The sequence below is a fragment of the Nicotiana attenuata genome, chromosome 7 (assembly GCF_001879085.1).
Source record: "Nicotiana attenuata strain UT chromosome 7, NIATTr2, whole genome shotgun sequence".
Taxonomy (NCBI): Eukaryota; Viridiplantae; Streptophyta; class Magnoliopsida; order Solanales; family Solanaceae; genus Nicotiana; species Nicotiana attenuata.
In genome coordinates, this window is record NC_031995.1 from 111,836,015 (window position 1) to 111,851,030 (window position 15,016).

Genomic DNA, 15,016 nt, shown 5'->3' on the forward strand with positions numbered 1-15,016 from the left:
AAAGTTGAATGAAAATGTGTCTGTTGATTGTAATGATGGCGGAGTTGAGTTTTTCACTACCAAAATCAATTGTCCAATGGCTAAAATTCTCAATGATCCTTTTGTTGATAAAGAAGATTTAGTCTATCCGAAAGGAATTCCCTATGCGTATTCATACGAAGGTAGTCTTGCAATGATTCAACTTAGTCATTTCAATTGTGGAGGAATAGCTATCAGTGCATGTTTGACACACAAAGTTGGAGACGGATATACAATGGCAAACTTTATTCACGATTGGGCTACTATAGCACGTAATCCAAAGTTCCAAAATACAAAGTCCTCAGTTTAATGCTGCGACTATTTTCCACCTACAAAGACATGATAAATCTACCTGAAGTTGTGCCAAAAGGAGAAGAATGTTGCTTCAAAAGTTTTGCTTTCTCATCATCTAAATTAGCTGCACTGAAAGCTAGGGTTATAAACAATTCAAACATACAAAATCCAACAACCAGTGAGATTGTGTCAGCATTCATTTACCAACGTGCAATGGCTACAAAAAGAAGACTTCAGGTTCGATTTGTCCATCCGTACTTGTCCAGGCTATGAACTTACGACCTCCATTGCCAAAAAATTTAATGGGAAATATTTTTTCTTTCTTTTCTATGTTAACAACCGAAGAGAAAGGTCGGTGAGATTAGCCTGTGTCTGCAGATGGCGCCAACCTGGTTCGTGGACGACTTTCAAGTGATAGATATGCCAGCATCTTATAACTTCCTGCTAGGACGACGCTGGATTCATGCTGCTGGGTCGTATCTTCAACACTGCATCAGGCGGTAAAATTCGAATGGATTCACCAGGAAGTGATCATTCACGGTGACGGTAGCAATCCTATATACAGTTGCCAGACCATTCCGGCAATCGAAGGAAGAAGAAAGCTAGGCAGAGAGACCTACCACCACATCGAGCGTGTCAATGCTGTCGACAAGGACAAATGGTGGGATAACAAGATAGCGAGAATATTGAATTGGAGTGGGTACGAACCTAGCAAGGGACTCGGCAAGAACCTCCAAGGGATCTCTAAACCTATAAACTCAAGAAACATGGCACTACCATCGGTCTGGGATATGAATACACTTGGGAGGAGTTCAATAGTTGGTCGCCACCATGGCGCGGTCCTTACTACCCATTAGAGCAACCGATACCGCACCTGGAGCAGACATTCAAACAGGCTGACGTCATCTATGGGACAGACGAAGAAGAAGCACCGCAGCAGTAAAGAACTTGTTTTAAGAGGACAATGATATGGATTGCTATGTTATTCTCGAGGAGGAGGGGGGAAGGTCCTTCCATACAAGTTGTGAGTAGAGGGACATACCTCAACAATTGGACCATCAGGACCACCAGAGCCCGACGAGCCTCGGGGTAGCAAGGCTAAAACAAGCACTATTCACTTTTTTATTTATTGAATGATTTTCTTTTCGCATTTTTCAGTTTTCGCAATAAGATCTTCAATGTTCAAAACAATCGTTCAATTTATCAAAGCATGCTTGATTTTTCCAATGAATTAATATTTATTTCGATCATTTTCTCCTTCCTTTACTTATACAGCATTACTATTACTTATCTTGATGAACCAATGACTGTGACATGCAATAAGACGACGCAACAAATGAACATTGATTCAGAAGAAGATGACATAACTGAGGAGATTGTCAAAGAAGTTGACAACTTTGAAAATAGACCTAAGTCCAACCTGGACGAAACCGAAATTGTTAACTTGGGAGATACAGAAAATGTCAAGGAAACACGAATCAGCATTCACTTATCGCCATCAAAAAAGAAAGAATACACAGATTTTCTAAAGGACTATGAGGACATATTCGCCTGGTCGTATGATGGCATGACTGGTCTGAGTATGTCTATTGTGGCTCACAAACTGCCAACTGATCTAATGTGTCCACCAGTAAAGCAAAAACTCAGAAAGCTCAAACCTGATATGAGTCTGAAAATTAAGAAAGAAGTCACCAAGCAGATCAAAGCAAAGGTTCTTAGGGTAGTTGAGTACCCGACATGGTTAGCCAACATTGTGCCAGTACCAAAGAAGGATGAGAAGGTCAGAGTCTGTGTTGACTACCGGGATCTCAACCGGGCCAGTCCGAAAGATGACTTCCCTTTGCCGAATATACACATCCTGATTGACAATTGCGCCAAGCATGAGCTACAGTCATTCGTGGATTGCTTCGATTGTTACCATCAGATCTGGATGGATGAGGAAGATGCTGAGAAAACGGCTTTCATTACGCCATGGGGAGTGTATTTTTATAAGATGATGCCATTCGGCCTGAAAAATGCAGGGGCCATCCACATGAGGGCCATGACAACCATTTTTCATGATATGATACACAAGGAGATAGAGGTATAAGTGGATGATGTTATCATCAAATCCAAGAAGGCCACTGACCACATATAAGATCTGAGGAAGTTTTTCAACAGACTACGGAGGTACAACCTGAAACTAAACCCCACAAAATGTGCATTTGGGGTTCCTGCTGGAAAGTTGCTTGGGTTTATTGTGAGCCGCCGAGTAATAGAACTGGATCCATCAAAGTTCAAAGCCATTCAAGAATTACCACCGCCAGAGAACGAGAAAGAACTGATGAGTTTCCTGGGAAGGCTGAACTACATCAGACGATTCATAGCACAGTCTACAGTTATCTGTGAGCCAATCTTTAAAATGCTAAAGAAGGATTCCGCTACCAAATGGACCGATGACTGCCAAAAGGCCTTCGATAGAATCAAAGAGTACCTATCAACACCACCAGTCCTAGTTCCTCCCGAGCCAGGTAGACCCTTACTACTCTACCTTGCAGTGTTAGATAGACCTTTCGGCTGCGTTTTGGGGCAGCATGATGAAACGGGAAGAAAGGAACTAGCCATTTATTATCTCAGCAAGAAGTTCACTCCGTACGAGGCCCGGTATTCTCTTTTGGAACGCACCTGCTGTGGTTTGACTTGGGTAGCTCTGAAGTTGAGACATTACTTCTGTGCCTATACCACATACCTCATATCAAGAATGGATCCTTTGAAGTACATTTTTCAGAAGCCCAAGCCCACTGGCAAGCTAGCCAACTGGAAAACCCTGTTGAGTGAGTTCGATATTGTTTACGTAACTCAGAAGGCAGTCAAAGGACAGGCACTGGCAGACCACCTAGCCGAAAACCCCGTGGATGGAAAATATGAACCCTTGAAAACATATTTTCTTGATGAATAGGTATCATTCATAGGAGAAGATATTGTAGAGTCCTATGACGACTGGAGAATGTTCTTCGATGGAGTAGCAAACTTCAAAGGAGTTGGCGTAGGAGCGGTCTTAGTATCAGAAATCGGTCAGCATTATCCAGTGTCTGCCAAACTCAGGTTCCCCTGCACCAACAATATGGCCGAATATGAAGCATGCATCTTAGGGCCCAAGATGGCCATTGACATGAACGTGCAAGAGCTGCTGGTGATTGGAGATTCAGATTTACTCATACATCAGGTATGAGAGGAATGGGCAAACAAGAACTCCAAGATACTCCCGTATCTACATCAGGTATAGGAATTAAGAAAGAGGTTCACGAAGACAGAACTCCAACACATTCCCAGAGTCCAGAATGAATTTGCCGATGCATTACACTATCATCTATGATATAGCATCCTGACAAGAATTTCATTGATCCCATTCCGGTGAAAATTCACAATCAGCGAGCTTACTATACCCATGTTGAAGAGGAAGCAGACAGAAAATCTTGGTTTCATGATACCAAGGAATATCTGGCAAAAGAAGAGTACCCGGAGCTTGCAATTAAATTCACAGAAACGCACACTTCGGAGATTGTCCAACAACTTCTTTCACAGCGGAGGAATCCTGTATAGAGGTGTTACAACCCATATTCACATACGTTAGTTCATGCCATAAGGTCGTTGATATAAATCCATGAAGATATTATCTTTAAGATGTTAAGAGGTTAATCCTATTGGTCTTAAATGACACAAAGGTGTATAAGGGTGGTTAACAAGTATTAGAAGTTAAACGAATCAAGGATGTTGTCAGCCGTATTTTTGAGTAAACCTAGGGGTGCTTAATAATCTCAAGAGGTCGTATTTTAAGGTATTTGAATCATAAAATATCCGTATCATAGTCTTGAAGTCAAACGAGTTATGAAACAAAAGTCGACAAGAGTTGTTGCAACTTAGGTTCATAGTTTTACTTAAACTTTAGGTCAAATGTTATTAAGCTTTTCTCCCAATATACTTCGAATTACGGGGTGATCTACCCACCAAATTGAAGATCTATGAGTCTAGTTTCCAACGCATTAAACCTTTTATCAATAAGACATTGGAGTAGAGAGATATAGACATTTTTGCGAGACTGCACAAGCTGCTAGGTGACGAGTAGGTGGGTCACCTACTTGGTTAAATGATAGCCCAAAAAGAGGCAATTTCGGGTCGGATAAAGAGCCCATTAAAAGGCTTATCTCCTGCAATATATCCCTCATTATATTTCACAAATAACCATACCTAAACCCCTGCAAATTTCCTCCAAAAAATTATCCACAAACCCTAATTAATTTTCCCTCTCTTTCAAGTTCAAATTGGGGGTAAACCCTAGAGTTTGAAGAACCAAGATAAGGGATGAGTTATCCAACAAGTAAGGTGAGTTTACTTCTATCTTTAATACATTTATTCTTCTATGAATTGATGGTATTTCGTTCTATACATGTAAGAACTCACGGGACGGTGATCGGAAGCCGTGAGTTCGAGTTATTTACTTGTAGCGGACTGTTTTGTGGACTGTTTTGTGTTGCTGTTGGGCTGCGTGTTTTACTACTGTTTTGTGGAGTTTTTGAGGAGGAAGGGTGTGGAGAAACACCATATAGATGTAGGGTTTTGGACTGGTAGTTCTTCCTAACATTTCCGGGTCGTTTGACACGACTACGGTGGCCGTCGTATGTATGAAGTGATTAGGTTGTGCGTGCACTGCTTTGGGAGGCTCAATATGATTATTGTTGATGTTGTTTAGGCTGTTTGGTGATTGTTTGTAATTGTGTGAAGTCATACATATAGGGGAGGTGATGTCCGTTTCATCGTAAAATAGGTTGTGGTCGATACATAATAGTTATGACGCTTGAATGGTAACTATAATATCATTTCTCTTATTGTAGACTAAGGAGTCGTGAAAATTGCATAGATTGAGATTGGGGCAGTATATACAAGGTATGTGAGGCTATCCCTTTCCTTCCTTTGCACGACTCCGATTGTACATAATGTAATGAATGAGCTTCCAGAGATACTCTACTCTTAGAAGCTAGCAGTACTTACATTGTTTCCCCTCTTATGGAACGAATGATGTTGATGTTGCTTCTCTTATTCTTATGTTATCAATGTTATTGGTACTTCCTAATTCTTATAAGGTTCATGGTGAAGAGTTAGTCCTAATAACGTGTACACAGGATACCGACCTTACGTCACTCCGAAAGGTTTAGAACGTGAGTACATGAGTCGAGCATGCATTACATATATATATCTAGTTTACTCTACCGAGCCGCGCTATAGACGGCCGAGTATAGCACCTATTGTGCAACCACTGATCAGTTGGGTTTTACCGAGCTCCACGTGGCCGGGTATGATTCTACCGAGCCTTATGATGGCCGGGTACGTTTTTACCGAGCCTATTACGGCCGGGTACGATATGATGATGATGATGCCCACAGAGGCGTATGTTTTAAAAGTTTATGTATGTATACATATGTATCACGCATTTCATGTCAGTAGCCCTCGGAGGTACCCAGATGTTACAGGTTGTTTATTCTCTATCCCTGCTTACATTATTGTTCGTACTTATGGTTCCCTGCCTTACATACTCAGTACTTTATTCGTACTGACGTCCTTTTATTTGTGGACGCTGCATGTCGTGCAACAGGTCCTGATAGACAGGCAGGCGCAGCTCCCCCACCATAGTAGGTTGTCCAGTTCAGCGGTGATTGGCGAGATCCCTTCATCGGACTTGGCATGGTCTTGGTATGCATTTTTGTTATAGACATTATGGGTATGTCGGGGCCCTGTTCCGGCTATGTTGCAACACTTATGTTCCTTTAGAGGCTCATAGACAGGTGTCGACTCATGTATAGTTTGGTAGGCCTTGTCGGCTGGTTTTTGTTGTATAGTCTCTCATGGTAGCGTGGTAACTCGTACCTTATATATAGTTTCTTGATTGTCTAGTCATCCCATGTTATGCATGTTCATGCCATCATATTTTATTGTTGGTTGTCCACTACCCATGTCTACCATTTATATTGATCTTGTCAGCCCTAAAAGATAGTAAAGAAGGTCAGATAAAATGTATGTTGGTGCTCGGTAAGTATGGCCGGGTGCTAGTCATGGCCCTCCAGTTTGGGTCGTGACAAACTTGGTATCAGAGCAAGTTTGTCCTAGGGATTTTCTATGAGACGTGTCTAGTAGAGTCTTGATTATGGATGTGTAGTGCGCCACATTTATAATCAAGAGGCTACATGACATCTAGGGTTGTTACCTTCTTCCTGAATCTAGATCGTGCGTAGAGTTGACTCGTAAGTGTTCGTCTTTAATATTCACCTTGTTTTCATTCAGCGATGTCTTCGACTAGGAAGCAAACAATTAGTAGACGACTTGATACCGCTACGGGAGAGGGTACCAGTCAGGTGCCCCAAGCCAGAGCTGGCCAAAGTGAGGCTCAGAGTGAGATGCCGTCTCATACCTCATTTACTCCGTCTCCTCCAGAGGATATTAGGAGGAACCCTGCTCCTCCAGTTCCTCCGTCTGGCACTACAGACCAAGATATGCGGAGTGCTTTGCAGTTATTGACTAGCTTGGTAGTTGCTCAGGCTCAGAGGCAGAATACAGGTGTTGCTGATAAACCAGTTAGTACGAGAGTTCGTGATTTTATTAATTTAGACCCTCTTGTGTTTACCGGATCAGATCCGAAGGAGGACCCGCAGACTCTTATTAATCAGGTTCATCGTACACTGCGGGTTATGCATACTAGTGATATCGAGGCAGTAGAGTTGGCTTCTTATCGGCTACGGGATTTAGCAGTTCTCTGGTATGATAGTTGGGAGAGATCTAGGGGTCCGAACGCTCCTCCAGCTGTGTGGAAGGAATTTTCTGAGGCCTTTCTTCGTCACTACTTGCCAGTTGAGATACGACAAGCTAGAGCTGATATGTTCTTGAACCTTAGACAAGGTAATATGAGTGTGCGAGAGTATAGTATGCAGTTTGATTCTTTAGCAAGGTATTCTCCCCATATGGTAGCAGAGATGAGTGATAGGGTGCATCTGTTCATGAACGGGTTGGGACCACATCTGATAAATGAGTGCACGACAGCCTCCTTGGTGGAGGGCATGGATATTTCTCGTATTCAGGCTTATTCCCAGACCCTAGAGGATCGTAAGCGCCAGCAAAGGGCAGATAGGGAGCAGGATAGGGGCCAGCATAAGCGGGCGAGATTTGCAGGGTATTCTGATGACTTCAGAGGCAATGCCAGGCCCCAGTCTTCGAGGAATTCGGCGCCATCTGTAGCTAGTGCTCCTCCACAATTTCAGAGGCCTCGGTATGATCAATTTACCTATTCAGGTCCAGGTCAGAGTTCGCAGGCATCAGGCTCGCAATATCACAGAGATACTAATCAGACGAGACCCCTAACACCACGTTGTGATCAGTGCGGTAAGGCCCACTTTGGACTGTGCCGTCAAGGTTCTGACGCGTGCTATTCTTGCGAACAACCTGGCCATATGATACGGAATTTCCTAACAGAGGAGGTGGTGGTATGGCTCAGCCGACTGGATCTGTGTCTGGTTCTTCCTCATCAGTTCAACCTCGAGCACGGGGTTTTCAACAGTCGACAGGTCGAGGTAGAGGTAGAGGTGCAGTGCAGAGTTCGAGCGGTGCTCAAAATTGAACATATGCTCTAGTAGGTCGATAGGATCTCGAGTTATCTCCAGATGTTGTTACAGGTATATTGTCTGTGTTTTCTTATGATGTATACGCGCTGATTGATCCGGGATCTACATTATCATATGTTACACCCTTTGTGGCTAATAAGTTTGCCATTGAACCTGAATTGATAAGCAAACCCCTTGCGGTATGTTCTCCGACAGGAGATTCTGTGATTGCTAGAAGGGTATATAGAGGTTGCACTGTGATGATTTGTAGTCGTCAAACCTCAGCAAATTTATTTGAGTTAGAAATGGTTGATTTTTATATGATAATGGGAATGGATTGGTTGGCCTCATGCTATGCAAATGTTGACTGTCGTACGAAGATGGTTAGGTTTCAGTTTCCTGGTGAACCCGTCATTCAATGCAAGGGGAACATTACTACGCCGAAAGGTAGGTTTATTTCCTATCTTAAGGCAAGGAAGATGATATTAAAAGGTTACATTTATCATCTCATTCGCGTTAGGGATGCGGAGACGAAGCCGCCTACTCTACAATCAATCCCCGTGGTCAATGAATTTCCAGATGTTTTCCCAGATGAACTCCCAGGCCTTCCTCCTGAGAGGGAGATTGAGTTTAGCATTGATGTGTTGCCTGACACTCAACCGATCTCTATCCCTCCATACAGAATGGCCCTGGCAGAGTTGCAAGAGTTGAAGGCGCAGTTAAGGACTTACTGGATAAGGGCTTCATTAGGCCTAGCACTTCACCTTGGGGTGCGCCAGTCCTGTTTGTGCGGAAGAAAGACGGATCGTTATGGATGTGTATCGACTATCGACAGTTGAATAAGTTTACTGTAAAGAACAAGTATCCACTTCCAAGGATTGACGACCTGTTTGACCAACTCCAGGGTGCCAAGTATTTCTCCAAGATTGACTTACGTTCAGGGTATCATCAGGTGAGGGTCAAGGAGAAGGATATTCCAAAGACGGCCTTCCGGACAAGATATGGGCACTTTGAGTTCTTGGTGATGTCGTTCGGGCTAACAAATGCCCCAGCAGCTTTTATGGATCTCATGAATACTGTATTCAGGCCCTATCTTGATGTGTTCGTGATCGTATTCATTGATGACATTTTGGTGTATTCTCGTTCGGAGGCTGAACATGCGGGCCACTTGCGGATAGTATTACAGACGCTTCAGGATCGTAAGTTATATGCTAAGCTCTCCAAATGTGAATTCTGGCTGAACTCAGTAGCATTCCTTGGATGTGATTAGCTTGACGAGGGTATTAGTGTCGACACTCAGAAGATCGATGCAGTAAAGAATTGGCCGAGACCTACAACACCATCAGAAGTCCGCAGCTTCCTGGGGCTAGCAGGATATTATAGGCGATTTGTTGAAGGGTTTTCCTCTATATCGGCACCATTGACTAAGTTAACACAGAAAGCTACTAAATTCCAGTGGTCTGACGCTTGTGAACGAAGTTTTCAAGAGTTGAAGAATCGATTGACATCCGCACCAGTGCTCACTCTTCCTGAAGGACCAGAAGGTTATGTGGTATATTGTGAAGCCTCAGGTATAGGTTTGGGGTGCGTATTGATGCAACGTGAGAAGGTTATTGCTTATGCATCAAGTCAATTGAAGAAGCATGAAAAGAATTATCCAACCCATGATTTGGAATTGGCTGCAGTAATATATGCTTTGAAGATATGGCGGCACTACTTATACGGCGTCCATGTTGACATCTACACAGATCACAAGAGTTTACAATACATCTTCAAGCAGAAAGAGTTGAATTTGAGGCAGCGTAGGTGGCTTGAATTACTGAAAGACTACGACGTCGAGATATTGTATCATCCCGGTAAAGCCAATGTTGTGGCAGACGCTCTCAGCCGTAAGTCAATGGGAAGCTTAGTACATATTGAGGCAGGTAGATGGGGGTTGATAAAGAGCTTCATCAGCTAGCCAATATGAGAATCAGATTGTTAGACTCTGATGACGGAGGTGTTACTGTACATAATACATCAGAATCATCTTTGGTAGCAGAGGTAAAAGCACGGCAATATGAATATCCTATCTTAGTATGATTGAGAGAGAGCATTCAGCAGTGTTAAAATTACGGCTTTGGAGATCGGAGAAGATGGGGCACTGAGATACCAGGGCCGATTATGTGTGCCTAATGTGGCAGGGTTGCCAGAGAAGATTATGAATGAGATTCATCAATCCCGATATTCCATCCATCCCGGCTCGACAAAGATGTATCATGACATTAAGGAGCAGTATTAGTGGGATAACATGAAGAAGTCTATTGCAGAATTTGTAGCCCAATGTCCTAATTGTCAACAAGTAAAGATCGAACATCAGAAACCCGGTAGATTGCTTCAGAATATAGAGATTCCGACCTGGAAATGGGAGGTGATTAATATGGACTTCATTATTGGGTTACCTCGCTCTTATCATAAGTTTGACTCCATCTAGGTGATAGTTGATCGACTTACAAAATGTGCCCATTTTCTGCTAGTTAAGACAACTTACACGGCTGAAGATTATGCGAAGTTGTATATCAAGGAGATTGTTAGGCTTTATGGTGTACCAATATCTAATGTATCAGACCGAGGAGCTAAATTTACGGCTAACTTTTGGAGGTCTTTTCAGAAGGGTTTAGGCACACAAGTGAATCTCAGCACTGCATTTCATCCACAGAGTGACGGACAGGCTGAACGTACCATTCAGACACTTAAGATATGCTACGAGCATGTGTTCTAGATTTTTAGGGAAATTGGGATGACCATCTTCCACTCATAGAATTTGCCTACAATAATAGCTACCATTCCAGTATTAAAATGGCCCCATACGAGGCACTATACGGGAGGAGATGTAGATCACCAATTGGATGGTTCAAAGTCGATGAAATAGAATTATATGGGCTAGATTTGATTCACCAAGCCATTGAGAAGGTGAAGGTGATACAGGAACGATTGAGGACGGCACAAAGTAGGCAAAATTCTTATTCTGATGTCCGACGTCGTGATCTGGAGTTTGAGGTTCGTGATTAGGTTTTCCTGAGGATCTCGCCGATGAAGGGTGTTATGCATTTTGGGAAGAAGGCTATGATGAGTCCGCGGTATATCGGTCCAAAATTCTTCGACGAATTGGACAGGTTGCTTATGAGTTAGAATTGCCATCCGAATTGGAAATTGTCCATCCGGTATTCCATGTATCTATGTTGAGGAAATGTATTGGAGACCCTTCTCAAGTTGTCCCTATCAAAGATGTAAGAGTTACAGATGATCTATCATATGATGAAGTGCCAGTGGCTATATTAGATCGACAAGTCCGCAAGCTGAGAACAAAAGATGTAGCTTCTGTCAAAGTATTGTGGAGGAACAAGAATATGGAAGAAATGACATGGGAAGCGGAAGAGGAGATGAAGTCTAAATACCCTTACCTATTCCAAAATGAAGATAACAAGGATAATGGTGGAACGCAAGATACATTGGAAGGTGAAATGGCTCTATGAGGTAAGCAATAACTTGAAAATACTCTTCCTTAATATGAAATGGTGATATGCAGATAATGTACATGTCCATAATGCTTTGTGTAGCCTTGTGAGGCCATACGTTAGGCTTAACTGCTCGCAAGTTTTGCTAGTAACCATTTTATAGGGGAAAATTGACCGGGAATTTCCGTTGGAATCCACGATGATTTGGACTCCCCCTAAACCCTTACATTCGAGGACGAATGTTCCTAAGGGGGGGAGGGTGTTACAACCCATATTCACATATGTTAGTTCATGCCATAAGGTCGTCAACGTAAATCCATGAAGAGATTATCTTTAAGATTATAAGAGGTTAATCTTATTGGTCTTAAATGATACAAAGGTGTATAAGGGTGATTAACAAGTATTAGAAGTTAAACGAATCAAGGATGTTGTCAGCCGTATTTTTCGGTAAACCTAGGGGTGCTTAATACTCTCAAGAGGTCGTATTTTAAGGTATATGAATCATAAAATATCCGTATCATAGTCTTGAAGTCAAACGAGTTATGAAACAAATGTCGACAAGAGTTGTTGCAACTTAGGTTCATAGTTTTACTTAAACTTTAGGTCGAATGTTATTAAGCTTTTCTCCCAATATACTTGGAATTACGGGGTGCTCTACCAACCAATTTGAGGATCTATGAGTCTAGATTCCAACTCATTAAACCTTTTATCAATACGACATTGGAGTAGACAGATATAGACATTTTTGCGAGACTGCACAAGCTGCTAGGTGACAAGTAGGTGGGTCACCTACTTGGTTAAACGATAGCCCAAAAAGAGGCAATTTCGGGTCAGACAAAGAGCCCATTAAAAGGATTATCTCCTGAAATATATCCCTCATTATATTTCACAAATAACCTGACCTAAACCCCTGCAAATTTCCTCCCAAAAATTATCCACAAACCCTAATTGATTTTCCCTCTCTTTAAAGTTCAAATTGGGGGTAAACCCTAGAGTTTGAAGAACCAAGATAAGGGCTGAGTTATCCAACAAGTAAGATGAGTTTAATGCTATCTTTCATACATTTATTCTGCTGTGAATTCATGGTAATTCGTTCTATACATGTAAGAACTCACGGGACGGTGATCGGAAGCCATGAGTTCGAGTTATTCACTTGTAGCGGACTGTTTTGTGGACTGTTTTGTGTTGCTGTTGGGCTGCGTGTTTTACTACTGTTTTATGGAGTTTCAGAGGAGGAAGGGTGTGGAGAAACACCATATAGATGTAGGGTTGTGGGCTGGTAGTTCTTCGTAACATTTCCGGGTCATTTGACACGACTACAGCGGTCGTCGTATGTATGAAGTGATTAGGTTGTGCGTGGACTGTTTTGGGAGGCTCAATATGATTCTTATTGATGTTGTTTAGGCTGTTTGGTGATTGTTTGGAATTGTGTGGAGTCATATATATAGGGGAGGTGCTGTCTGTTTCATCGTAAAATAGGTTGTGGTCGATACATAATAGTTATGACGCTTGAATGGTAACTATAGTATCGTTTCTCTTATTGTAGACTAAGGAGTCGTGAAAATTGCATAGCTTGAGATTGGGGCAGTATACACAAGGTATGTGAGGCTATCCCTTTCCTTCCTTTGCACGACTCCGATTGTACATAATGTAATGAACGAGCTTCCAAAGATACTCTACTCTTAGAAGCTAGCAGTACTTACATTGTTTCCCCTCTTATGGAACGAATGATGTTGATGTTGCTTCTCTTATTCTTATGTTATCAATGTTATTGGTACTTCCTGATTCTTATAAGGTTCATGGTGAAGAGTTAGTCCTAATAACGTGTACACAGGATACCGACCATACGTCACTCCGAAAGGTTTAGAACGTGAGTCCATGTGTCGAGCATGCATTATATATAAGTATCTATTTTACTCTTCCGAGCCGCGCTATAGACGGCCGGGTATGGCACCTATTGTGCAACCACAGATCAGTTGGGTTTTACCGAGCTCCACGTGGCCGGGTACGATTCTATCGAGTCTTATGATGGCCGGGTACATTTTTACCGAGCCTATTACGGCCGAGTACTATATGATGATGATGATGATGCCCACAGAGGCGTATGTTTTAAAAGTTTATGTATATATACATATGTATCACGCATTTCATGTCAGTAGCCCTTAGAGGTACCCAGATGTTACAGGTTGTTTATTCTCTATCCCTGCTTACATTACTGTTCTGTCACGCCCCAAAATCCGAGGAGCGCAACCGGCACTCAACCGAGTAAACCCGACCGAGCAAGCCTGTAACTCATGAATAAATAGGAGATGGACTCCATTAATCAAATTCTATAAACATATCATTAATAATTTCCATTTCATTTTCATTAGCAACTTCATTCTCAATATTAAATGTATTAGAAGTTTTATACATCATTGCCGAACATCAATATTTCAATTTTTAAATCCCCATGCCCGACACTACCCACAACCTGTCTACGGAGCCTCTAAATACAATTGAAGAATAATATGGAAATGCCAGCAACAAGGCTCCGGCTATACCTTACACAAATACCAATATAAACTCCGGATGAAAGGCGGCATGAGCCACGTAAGGCCCCGAGAGGAAAGGGGCTCACCAATACAGCTGATGGAAAGTGGAGGAGGTGCTACTGTCGGTGGACTGGAGTACCTGCTATAGAACCACCTACAATCATAACACGAATGTAGCACCCCCGGCAAAAGGGACGTCAGTACATTTGAATTGTACTGGTATGTATAAACAAACTTCACCCCAAGTAAAATCAAATAATACACACAAGTAACAGACATTAATAGAATCAACGATCAAATGCACGTGAAAGAAACAATCAAAGCCAAACAAGTTTTACAATCTCTCCTTTTCCCCTTCAACATTATCACATCAATGATTTCACAAATTTCTCATACTTTCATTTCAATAGTGATTTCGATCACTTTCCACCCTTATTACCTCGGCCACCCTTATTACCACGGCCACCCTTATCACCACAACCCACACCTAATTACTTCGTGTTGTGGCGCGCAACCCGATCCCACCGACCAATCACAATTCACAAACAACACACAACAACAACAATTCACAAGAACAACAACAACAATTCTCAAAGAACAACCACAACAATTCACAAGAATTTCCGTAGCCATCAATACCACTTCATCATATTCAACAACTCATATGCATTTTAAGTCACCACAATAATTACCCATAACAAGCAAAATATGTTATTACCACAGTTGTTCCAAGTGCATCATTTACGATTTCCTTCCATCATTTGTTTCTCAGTTCTTACCACATAACACTTTCACAATCACACACCCACATTTGGTTTGTTTCCATTTACTTGCACCATCATATCGTAAGGCTTAACCAACAACATTCAAGGCACATAAATCACAAGAATTCACAAATAGTTCACATAAGTAAACACATACTTCCATGTCGACATCCTCAAGCTTTTACAAACTTTGCACATAACAAGATAGGCACATCAAATCACTTCTCACAATCACATATAACTTGGTTGTATGGAAATCAACTAAGGCAATCAATTCACATATT